This window comes from Paramormyrops kingsleyae, chromosome 1 (genome assembly GCF_048594095.1).
Source record: "Paramormyrops kingsleyae isolate MSU_618 chromosome 1, PKINGS_0.4, whole genome shotgun sequence".
Taxonomy (NCBI): domain Eukaryota; kingdom Metazoa; phylum Chordata; class Actinopteri; order Osteoglossiformes; family Mormyridae; genus Paramormyrops; species Paramormyrops kingsleyae.
In genome coordinates this window covers 39,917,046-39,929,437 of record NC_132797.1, presented here as the reverse complement: position 1 = coordinate 39,929,437, position 12,392 = coordinate 39,917,046, and the positions used below count along the sequence as shown (strand labels likewise).

General features: G+C 40.7%; 1 long non-coding RNA gene across 1 annotated transcript in view; it reads left to right on the top strand.

Annotated features, from left to right (window-relative positions):
- Positions 1-12,117, top strand: part of LOC111846832 (uncharacterized) — a 38,923-nt gene extending 26,806 nt beyond the window's left edge. Inside the window, exon 2 of the long non-coding RNA XR_002838962.2 lies at positions 9,739-12,117. This is a non-coding gene — a long non-coding RNA (uncharacterized lncRNA). The remainder of the gene's footprint in view (positions 1-9,738) is intronic.
- The last annotated feature ends 275 nt before the right edge of the window (positions 12,118-12,392 follow it).

Here is a 12,392-nt window from a genome sequence, read left to right as displayed (position 1 = left end):
AGACATTTACGCACTGTGTTGTGACCTGATTGTGACAGAACAGTGACGTTGTTATTGGTAGTTTGAAGGGTACGGTGTTGGGGGTGCATGTTAAAAGTTTTGAGAAGCACTGGTTAGACATGTTAATTTTTTTTGGTGTAACATATTGGCAACATTAACACATTAATTTGCTAAAGGAAAAATAGGCAGTTCCCAATTGCCTGTGAAAACGACCATTCTGCCCTGTTCTTGTAATGACCACAGTCAGTCTTATTCGTTCTCATACATTTTGGTCTATTTTTAGAGAATGTTTTGAAATAAAAGTCAAATTGCATTTAACCTGTGCGTTTTTTTTATTATAAAAAGAAAAGGTTTTCCACATATGCAAAAAGTGCCCTTTTTTCCCCCTGGAGCACTTGCCCCCCAAAATGTCTGTGCACGCCACTGAATACAGGGTTTAAATACAGGTAAGGCAGGCAAAACGCAGACGAACAATGCAATGACTGGACTGGGGAAAAACTGAAACGCGGACGAAATACAGAGGACTAATGACAACAAGCAGAATATGGGGATTCCACACGAGATTAACGAGGGGGCGTGGCTCACGGAAGGAGCGGACTATCGGTGGCAGGACACATTGTTTTTTTTTTTTAACTTTACACATTGTTTAGATACATTTATTTTCTTTCTTTACAAATTACTGTTTTGATAAATGTGTCTAGATGTGTTTAGTACAGTACATGCTCTTCTTGTTTTATCCTGTTCATTTTGTGTTTAAATGCTAAAAAAAACATATTTAGGTGTAATTTTTGGGGGGCCTGGAACCAATTAATTGGTTTTCCATTATTTCTTATGGGGAAAATTCGATCAGAAGTCTAACTTTTTAGGATTCGATCCAGAGTTCTAAACGGATTAAGTTCGAGTTCTGAGGTACCACTGTATTTTTTCCAACATACCTACAAATTCGATTTATAGTCAGTATAGTTTATCTTGTATAACTGTTTTCTCCTTTTATTATATTATTATTTTACTTTTTAATATCATCCATATCTCTAATTGCTTATAAATTCTTTTCTTCCATTCTTGATTTTTATGTATATGTAAAGCACTTTGAGCTGCATTTCATATATGAAATATGCTAAATAAATAAATATTATTATTATTATTGAACATTCTGAACATTCAGAGGACAATTTCGTTAAGACTATATGATATCCCTCCATTATATAGCTTCCAGCCACTTATCCTTCACAGGGTCATGGGGAAATTACACATATTTTGAAAATATTTCCCTGCTTTTTGATGTGTTTCACAAATTATCAAAAACTTTAATGCATTATTAGTTAAATCTACTGAAATCTGTCATGACCTGCTCGTCCGATCCTCATGTGTGCCACGCGCCCTCATTACCTACGCGTACTACCCCGATTGTGATCACCTGTTTCCTGCTATTTCGGCTTGTCTTGTGTATTTAGTCCGCGTCTGAGACCGTTTCCCCCAGAATAACGGGTCTCCGAGAAGACACCGCAGCAGACCGAGATCCAGCGCATCGGTCTGCTGCAAGAGGTGATATACTGGCTCAACCAGCCCGAGGTCCGGGAGGACCCCGTGGCGTTGGAGTTAGCCAGTCGGAGGGGGACTCTCCTTCAAGAACTGTCACCGACCGGGAACGCGCACCTCATAGCCGAGGTGCACGAAAATCTCCAGCGGCTGGTGCAGTGAACGGAGAGGAGATCCGTCATTAATGTTCGTCGCCGTCTGCCCTGTCAATCCCCTAATAAAACCCCGCTTTCCTGCATCCTCGACTGCCTGCCTCGTCCTTCCCCGCTTCCTGCTTGTTCGCCGACCAGCGATCATAACAAAATCCCAGTATCCTATAATTTGCTTTGAAAAATGATGAATAATGCCAGTGTCTTGTTAATTATGTCTGGCCAGGAATATGATTCTTTTAATACGGTTCATCAATGGCCAAGTTTGCATACACTAATGAGGGTCTTTATTCATTTTAAAATTGTGGGGATGGTGAGAGACCATACTACCTCCATACTTATAATGTAAATTAACAGAGGTGATAACGCTGACAAACACGCATCGTATCACGTCTATGACCTATTTGTTGGCTCTGAAACCACCCGCGGGTTTAATGACTGAGTTCCATCTCAGGGGGTGTCCTTCAAGCCAATTATGAGTTCAACTGACACATCATTGACTCAGCAGGCATCATGTTCATTTTTGAGAGAAAGGAATTACAGGATAGCTTTGAGCTATGAGCATTTTGCATTTTGATTATAAGTACACAAGGTTCTTTCATTAGACTGATAAAGCGTTTTCATTTTTTCTGCATGACTTTACAAATAAGCAAACCATTTCCCTGCATTCTGATGGAAGTTAATGCTTGCTTGAAAGTTCATTGAGGATGTAGCCTACTACCTTGCTTCTACCAGTACTCTTGTTGCAATGGAGGGAGGGAGTGTTTTTGCATTGGATTTTGGAGTTATTCTCACTGGTCAAGTCTAGTCAAGTCAAAGTTTATTGTCATCTGAAAATAGGCATATAGTGAAACAAAACAGCGTTTATCCAAAACCTTAAAATGTCTTTGCACAAAATATTGTAGCACCGTACGGACCGAGGTATTGCGAGCGGAGCAAAGGACTAGGAGACTTGCTTGGACAGAACACGCTCTTTAATCACAATCCTGAACAGGACTGTAACAAGCAGCCAACGAACACAGAACCCAACTACACACAGCGGAAACACAAGGTGGTTAGACACCAAACTGTAAGTTGCGTACACGGTGGGATTGTTCTACAAGCTAAGAACACGCAAGGATCGGACGGGTTACACACAAGACACGGGTAAACAAACACGTCACGATCGGTCAAGCAAGTACAGTATAACCATAACAACAACAACAATACAAGGCCTTTTTACGGTTACAGACAGGAGCTATTTACATTGCCCGCGAGCATGCTGGGATATGCAGACCACCGCCGGCACTGCAATATGAAGTAAACAAACAATACAACAATGAAAGGATAAATTAATAAATATGCTGTATGTACTGTGGTGGGTGGCTAACAAGATAACCAGTGCATCTTTCTACATTGATAAAGGCTATGCAGTAGGTTTGATTGCACATCACATGTATTCTACACAGAAATAAAAAAAGTAGTTAATGTATAAAGTACACAGTGTAAGGCAGTTCTTCCATTGGAATGTGCAGCTGATGCAAAGTGACAGTTGGTTGATAGTCAGTTATGAATTGTATAACATAATCCTCTATTTGCCACTTGCACAAGTGCAGTGAAATTCTTCTCTTCACCTACCCCAGCTTGTTCTCCACTGCTTGTGGGGGTGTCACAGGGCAGGGTCAGACGATGTGCAGTAACGCTGGAGTTGAGGGTTGAGGGCCTCACACATGCACCCATGGACATGTGACTTTTCAGCTGAAGCCGGGACTTGAACCAGTGATCTTCCAGTAACATGCACCGACAATCAAAACGCAAAGTGGAACGAACAGTTACAGTATGGGCGTGTCCAAATCCATTTAGCTATTTTTATGGCAGAAAAGCAGCAGGTATATGTTCTCGTTTTCTGGCATCATTAGATCACCCGTGCAGTGCCGATAGTGGTATAATGATGTCAGCAGACGGGGAAACTCTGTATGTACAGTATGTGACCTCATTTATGTCAAACAGACATCAGTCACGCATGGCAATGTTACGCAACATACAACATGCCACAAAGAATGCCATGCCCTTCTGAGGGCTGCATTGTAATGTTCCACCTGACTTATCTAAATATCTGAAACTCATTTTAATAAATACCTTTTAATAATGCGCCACTAACTATAGACATGGTTTTTGTTTGTCAAAAGCGCAATGGCATCGCGCTGCCCCACGCCTCTTTTAAAAAACACTGCTACCACCCGAGGAAAGCGGGCGCAAAATCATTTACTATTTTGACCATGCACACGCAGGGCATGAAAATGAGCAATGCGCTAGTACAAAACAAGTAAAACCACTTGCGTCAGGCTTTTTGCAGGTGGAAAATAGAGCCCTTAGTCTGCTGAGCCACTCACTACCCCAGTGGAATTCCAAACAGGAGTGCTAAGTTAGAAGTGTGATGGTATGAGGAAAGACGCCATTGCAGAAACTAATGCAGTTGGTCTGAATGCTCGGGGATCTCCTTCCAGATGGGAGGGCGTTAAAGAGGCCGTGTAAGGGTCACTGAGTATGGATGTGGCACTTGCTTATTAAAGATGTCTTGGAAGGATGGTAGAGTGGTCCCATTGAGGTTCTTGGCTATCCTCAGTACTTCTGCATGGTACTGCATTATAATGCTTCCCCCCTGTAGAATCTCATGAAGACTATTGGAGAAAGGCTTGCTATTCTCAGACGATAGAGAAAGTGGAGGTGCTCATGTTCTTGTTTTTGCCAGGCAGGTGATGTTTAAGTCCATGTAAGTTGAGGTGATGTTTAAGTTCCTTTGAGGTCTTTGGTAACGTGCACTCTAAGGAGCCTGGTGTTCTTGATGACCTCCACTGTGGATCTGCTGATGTATAGTGAGGTATATCCTAGGTGGACATTCCTGAATTTTGTGATCATCTGGGGAGTCTCCCACAGTGAGGGCCAGGTTTTGGTTTTTGCACCATACTGCCAGCTGCTCCATCTCCTTCCTATTAGCTGATTTCCATAAGGTCATTTCTAACCACCATAGTGTCATCTGCAAATGATTATATGATTGAAGTTTGATGATGTGAATGGAGCTTTATTTCATCAATGTCCTCGGGGTATTTTATTTAAATCATGCCAATCAACAGTGTCTGCATTTGAATCCTTTCATTCAAAGTTACTCAGCGTGTGATTTGATGTCATATGAATGCATCGTTTAAGTTCTTACCGGTACTTCTCCTAAAATAGAGCAGGAATGAAAGAAAGAGATTATTTTTGAGGGTCAGGCTCATTTTCCATAAGATTGCACTACAAAAATGTCATGTGTGTTTTAATATTCGACTTCAAACAAAGGTTGCATATATGTAAGACACCAGTGAGTGACAGCAGATGGGACTGTGGACGGTGTGCATGTACATTTAGTGTTAATTACTACTGCTGATAGGAGGTGGATGTGTTACTGACACATTTCTCATTTGGCTGCATATAACTGTTACAGAGTACGAATGGCACTTCAGTTTTAATAACCACCTTCCCAGCTGAAGGGGGCGGCAAAGCACGACATGGTGACAAGCTCTGAGCGCGAAGCCGCGGCCCAGAGGGCAGCGTCTCCTCTGTTAATCTGCGCTAATGACACGGCTCTGTGAAGTTCTGCAGGGACGCTGCGATGCAGCATTTGGGATGACACCTGTTAGCAGAAGGCAGGCGCACCTGGGAGGCAGACCCACGGCCGCGCCTCCGCCGTGAGCAGCGTCACCAGCCACTCCACACTGTGGTGGCAGCCTCGCACAAGCGCTCCTGAACACGTGTGCTGCTGTGTGCACACAGGCAAAAGGTGATTGAGTGCATGTGTGCAGAAATACTTCACAGTGCCAACAAATGCATGTGTTATGCTAGCCAAGGGCATAGATTTGGGTATGGACAGCAGGGTCACGTCCCTACCAGTATTGTTGGAGTATCATGAGTATTTATGGGGGCAGGGATTCAAACCAACAAAATTCTGATTACAGACACAGAGCCATAATCCATCGAGTCACATGCAGCCCCCAGGCATGCACCATAAATTTATGTTTACATAGAAATACCTGTTTTTTAATGGCAGTAACAGGCAAAAGCCAGACATGCAGACATGAACATGCTGCCTATCAGATTCATTAACAGTAAATCAGGTGATGCTACCTTTCCTCCTGACAGCTGTAAGGGCAGTGGGCTGGCACATGTCTTATGTCATGTGATGATGCAGTGTCCATTTAAAACAGGGTGAAATCTCAGGCACTGGGATCAGGTTTGCTGATCCATTTGCTGTGTGCCTTTATTTCAAGAGTCTATGGAAATTGAAAAGAATTGGCTCTCATTTTTCCTACAAAGGAGTAGCAAATTCAGTTTCAGTATTAAAAGTTTGTTTTAAAAATGAAATGTTCAGATTAATTGGAATAGAGAAGTGTCTGAACTAAGTTGTTCCTCCACTAAACGGAGCAATTTCCATCAGCTTTAAAAGTCTCTGCATCCCAAGTGATGGGATTTGAAGGAGTACGTCTGGCTGAAGTGACAGCAGTTAGGGAAACAATCACAATTGGCATATAGACAGAAAGCTTAAAGTGCTTGGCCATGCTGAAACAGAGAGGAACCCAAACCAGTTAAGACCTGGCATCATGTCCCTGTGATTTGGATCTTTACGTTTGCATTATAACTATCTGAACACACATGTAAAATCAGAAATCATAGCTGTCTTCCATTTATGCATGGGTTTTTTGTGTTTCTCAGATGGGGAATGTGTTACATATGGTTTTAGGCCAGTCTACTACCGAGGACACTGATCTCTTTAGCATGATGATTCAAAAAGTATTTCATGGATCATTTTCAAGACACATTGTATGGGTAAAGATCTGAAGCTGTCAAATGTTTGCGATAAAACACATTAAGATTGAAGCAACACAATATAGTAAAAGCAAAGAGAAGGGCAGCCTCAGACACTTGATACTGTTAGCATGATAACTGGAAAAGTATTAGATGGATTTTTTTCAAACTTCCCGAAAACATTGAATAGTTGATGGTCATTTTGAGCTACACCAAAACTGAAGCAGCACAACATAGTGGTGGAACAGGACACCCACAGATCCAGTGATCCTGATTACGGTGAGTCACACAAAGTTGAGTTTTTAATAAAGATTTTTTTGAAGAGATGGGGAAAGTGTGTATGGAGACTAGAGGCTGGGGGTTAGATGGAGGGTGGGGTGACAGGGCTGTCTGGGGAATACATTGTTGTTGTTCACAGCATCTAGTTTATTACTTATTTTTAACATCCAGCAAAATATCTGATCCCGTAATAGTGTTTTTTTTTTAAGTTAGATAAACATTCTGGAAAGTGACAGTGTGAAGCTGCAGTGTGGTCATGGTGCCTGCTGATGATTTTCCCCTAACAAAAAATGATTTCCCAAATGGAAGAAATTCATTAGTGGAATGATGACAACACCACAAGGAATAGCAATGAGTGCAAACAAACTTGTAAACAGTGCAATATTTCCAGAACACCAGCATTTTTATTCTGTCTCCTGGAAAGCATCTTGTAGTTTTAGACTGTGTAGAAAATGGTGGTTCATACCTGGGTATGAATTTCTCCGTTCAGCAAAGAAAACCTTACCTGGAATAGCTTTATATACATAATCTATTATTTGAATCAGTGACAAGCATGATGCCTGGAAGCATCAACCCTGCATGCAACTTACAGGGAATCTTTCAACAATAATTATCTCATGGCTTTCATGTTTGTTGACCTATATAATAATAATAATAATAATAATAATAATAATAATAATAATTTGGTTTTCTACAAAGGAAAACTGCAAATGGTTATGTGAATATTTATTACCACCATGGAAAAGTTTATTTAAATGTTGCACATATTCAAATTAAGTAGGATTTTTTAAATAATTGTTTTTGTGTTTATTAATTTGATTGCTCGAAAAATCTTGCCTTTTCTAGTTAAACCTGGTGGTTTTGAGCAAAATTTAGCAAAGACTTTTTCCCACGTTCTGTCACCTATTTCCTTCTTTTGGCTAATTTAGTTTTTAATTAATACTGAGATATCTATACATATGATTGGAATGTATATTCAACTTGCAACCCTGTACTGGGAGTGGTGGGTGGATAAATGACAGGACTAAGTAGTCTAACCATCACTCCCACACTTCTTGCCAGCTTCTTATACCTTTAATCATTTCCTTAATATGACCATTGCCTCTCCTCATTTTGGTGTCATCTGAAGAACATGAGCATTGCCATGGACGTTCATGCACCGTGCAGTTCTGCGGGCTTCAGACAGCTGTATCATGGAGGGTGTAACTTTAGTGTCACAGGGTGCAGCTGTGACTGCCGCTAGAGTGACGACCTGTCCGTTCATGCTGTCTGCTCCAAGTGACTGACGTTCCCTGGGGATTCCTCTGCACCCACCTCACCCCGACCCCTTCACGCAGCACCTGCTCCAGCACTGCCTCCAGCTGCATTGTGGGTGTAATCTAGACACATCACAGGCCAAGTCCAGGCCATGCGAATGTCACATTCAGGGCAGCTATTCACTCTGACACTTATGCATAGAGATGTGAACGACAAGAAACACATGAGCTGTTTACTTAATTTTTTTTACTAAAATGGTTTTTGAGGAATTTCATTCTTTGGAAATATGCTACACTTGGCAATCCGCATTTAGTGACCAAGATAATTATAGACTGAAAGTTCCAGTCATGCTAAAATGATAGACCGCATATTTTCTCTCGTGGTTACCTGACATTCATGTTTTGTTTGTCATAATTATCTCGTTTATTATGCTTCTTCAGGGGACTGAGTATGTTTACTCCCATCAAGTCAAACAGAAAACAGTCATCACTCTCTTGCTGCAACATTACAAAACCTGCAGACAAGTATCGTTAACGAATACAGTGCCTCAAGTGCCTAATTAATGATAAAAAAATATGTCATGAGCAGTCGGTACATTTCCAGTATCAGTCACCTAGTTTGATGTTTTAATTTTCTACAGTTTTTGTCCATACTGGACAGTAAACAAGAACTGAACATATGAACCAAGAATTGAACTACATATGTGATTGATCTTGTACAGTTTGAAAGAATAAGCATGGCAATAAAAAACAGGGAATTAACAAAGGCAGAGAGCACAGGTTTCCTGGCAGATTGGCACTGTGGAATCCTTTCGCAGTTGATTTGTGTGCATATACCCACACGGCAGCTCCTACTGTGATCTTTAATTCATGTCATCGATTTTATTCAGGAAGCAAAGCAGCCCGTTGATGCGTCGATGTCATTCAGGGTTTCAGGTGAAGTTAAAATATCAGGGTTCTGTGTTCAGCACAAGCGTGGTCTTTCTGAGCTTGTTCCAAGACTGTGAATATGCACAGTAATTGATCCTTCTGGGCCTGTCTGCCCTCTAATGAACTGTTATGCCCATCAGTGGGCGGAGGGTCAGAAATGTCACATTCATCTTGGCTCCTTTAATGGTCAGACACGTATCTCGTGGTTTTCATGATATGTAAGCATCATTAAAGGAAGCATCTGAAGTAAGGCTTACGTGTACACAAGTTTGACAGGCCAGGATTTAGAGTATCAGCATTTAAGACTATTTCTCAGAGCACGATGTGTGAAAAGGCCAGAATTTTGCACAGGCTAATCTGATCTGCCTTTGATCAGCTGGTTATATGGCACCAAACGGTCCCACATGGACTTGAACACTTTGTTTGTGCTTTTCATTCTCTGAGATTTCACTGGGGAAGCTGTCTAACCTACTTCACTGTGGGTAAAAATCACACAGCCCTGGAAACACTAAATTCTGGAGGCGTTTCTTCTTTGCAAATGTGTCATTTTAATCCCCTTTAAACTAAATTAAAATTTTAACTAATTAAATGTAGGTTACTTAATATTTGAATAAATTTCTTTAACAGTTAGAGTTGAGTGAGAGGTTATCTAATCCGAAAATGTAAATAAACAGAACCAACATTCCTTAACGCTAAAAAGTGATCTTTAACAAACATCACAGAAGTACTGCCTGCTCTGAATTCTTTTTTTTCCCTTTTCACAGACCCAAATCCAAGGAGTTCCTTTGACAGGACTCCCTGGGATACAACGGTGGAGTGAGACAATCCTTTTAGGGCCCCACAGAATGGAAGCCCAAAATGGTCTCCGTGGCAACGACCTGAGACAGGGCACCAGCATAGGGCTCCAGAAGGAGGATCACATGACGAACTGAAGACCCCTCAGACTAGAACTGTGACTTTATCTTCACACTTACCAGCTGTTCATTCTCAAGTCCTCTGTGCTTGTGATTTATTTAATATGTGCAGTTAAAAAGTTTTAGTTTCAATGCAAATATCTGCCAAATTTGCCATTGCAATAAATTGGTATGATCCTATTGCAATATCTACACACGTACATCAAAGAGCAGAGAATGATTGCTTTTTTCAGTCCCCTGGCATCGAATGGACGTTTCCAACAAGGTCAAACTGTCCTAAATTAAAGGGTTTTTTGTTTTCTGACATTTTTAATACCAGTCTGCTCAAGGCCTGGTGATGTTGTTCTGTCTTCCCACACTATTCGACTGTGAGGAGTCACAAAATTGTGGGTTAAATGATTTAAACTTTCAGTTGGAATAATTCAATATGACGTTCAGTATGAGATTGGGTTATAGGTAATACGCATCTCTTCACTGTGAACATGTTCATTTTGATGCAAGACCTTCCAGAGAGAGAGCAGGTGACCTGCATAATTTAACTCACGTTACCTATGGATGATACTTCACTGATATTCTAGGTGTTCCTTTGGTGTATTACTGTGTTTCAAGCTTGTATGCGCTTTCAGTGAAATAACTATCATGAAGATCCTTTTTGTTTCTTTGTAAAAATGTACTATTGCTAAAAATGTGAAATGGCCATGCATTTCACTCCAATGCTACCTGGCCTTTTATAAGCTGGATGCTTCTTTTGGTGATTTGCTGGTGTAATGACGTAATGAAAAGGGAATGTCATATTCTCTCTCTCTCAATATGCTTCGCTGTGCTCTCAGAGGACTGAACAGACGGACTGCCTGCTTGAGTGTTGAAGAGGTGGTGCATTCATGCTTAGACAGTAATGTATTATATCAGTTATGCTGGCGGCCATTTCTGCGATGCTCGTCACAGTGTTTGAGCCCTGGCATTAAAGGCCCGGGTCTCTTCATGTATATGTCACCCCCGCGCTTCCAGGCCTGAGCTCACAACGCACAGCAGGTCACACTAAATGCATGAGCAGATGTGTGATCCAGCTTCAGTCCTCCTGCTCTCCTCCCCATGCTTGAAGAAAATCTTGCAGTACATTGATTTCCATATTTCCATGTATCCCCCACCCCCCAGAAAGTGTGTTGTCTTTGTGTTTCCCTGCAACACCACAAAATTTGGCAAAGCATTTCTGTTTGTTTCGATTAAAATCAGGATCATTCAGATACGGGCTTATGTGAATGATGTTGCCTGTTAACTAAACCATAGCCACTGTGAGTGATATTTCAGCATAAGCACTATTTGCATTGTAACTAAGTATACTTGAGTGTTGCATTATTAAACACTGTTCCAGCATTAACAATGAGTTTAGTTTGCTGAAAATGGTGATATGTCAAATAAAGTTATTGCTTTGGTATGACAAGATAATTTTGCCAAATTTCAGTTTCTGTTCCTAAAGCATTTAGTTTATCTATGAAATGTCACTCAGGTGATTCTGATGTGACACTCATATTATTTTGGGTTCCCCACAAAAGAATGAAAAATGTCGCCATTTGATCTACTTGCTGAAAAGTCATGGATCTTACTATCATTCTGTGAAAACAGGTACAATACATATGTAACATACATGACTTTACCTTTTACAGGTTTTGTTTTCGTTTTGCCTAAAGCATACTTGTGATTTCCTTTTCAAATGAGTCAAAACCATCAGGATTTGTCTGAAAATGTTCTGCTGGATTAGTGTATATGTTGCTACTGGATTCTAGTTTCATTAAGATGTTTGCATTTCTGAATGTTATTGAAGTCATTTAAAAAGCGCATTGTTGTGGTTTTATTATCACATCCATTGTTGTCATACATGGGGACGTTGCCATGTTGCACAGGAGCTCGTCTCAAGACGCCAGTCGTGTCAAGCAGCCAAATTAAGAAGTGCCATCTGTACAAGTATGTATCTTATGGAGACCAACTCCTCAGTGCTCTGGGTGAAGGGCAGGACAAGAATCAAGTTACAACTGTTGTTAAATGTATTATATACTGTGTGTGTGAACATGCTAATTTTTTAATTATTTTGAGCCGATGCATTGAAGGTGAATGTGAATTGGTTTTGTTGGTGATTCTATTTTAAGAGAACTGCCTTTTTGTTAAGGTATGCTTAGAAATATGCCTTCTTACAAACTTGCTAAAATAAAAAGAAAGAAAATACTTTGTTGACTTTGGCTCCATGAACATCTTAATGCATTCAAGATAAATTCAAAAAACAAAAGTGTTGCAATAATTTTCATATTTTATTCTTCAGTTTAGCAGTGATCAACAGTGATCAACCCCCCCACCCCCCCAATCAAGACCAAATTATATGCCTGAAGATGTGGGGGGCTTTTACAGTATGGGTCACATGTCTAGCAGGCATGGTAACAACAGGTCACTCAAAGGTGTCTGCCAGGACTGTAGGGGGCAGTAATACAACAGGTGTACAATATAACCTTCCT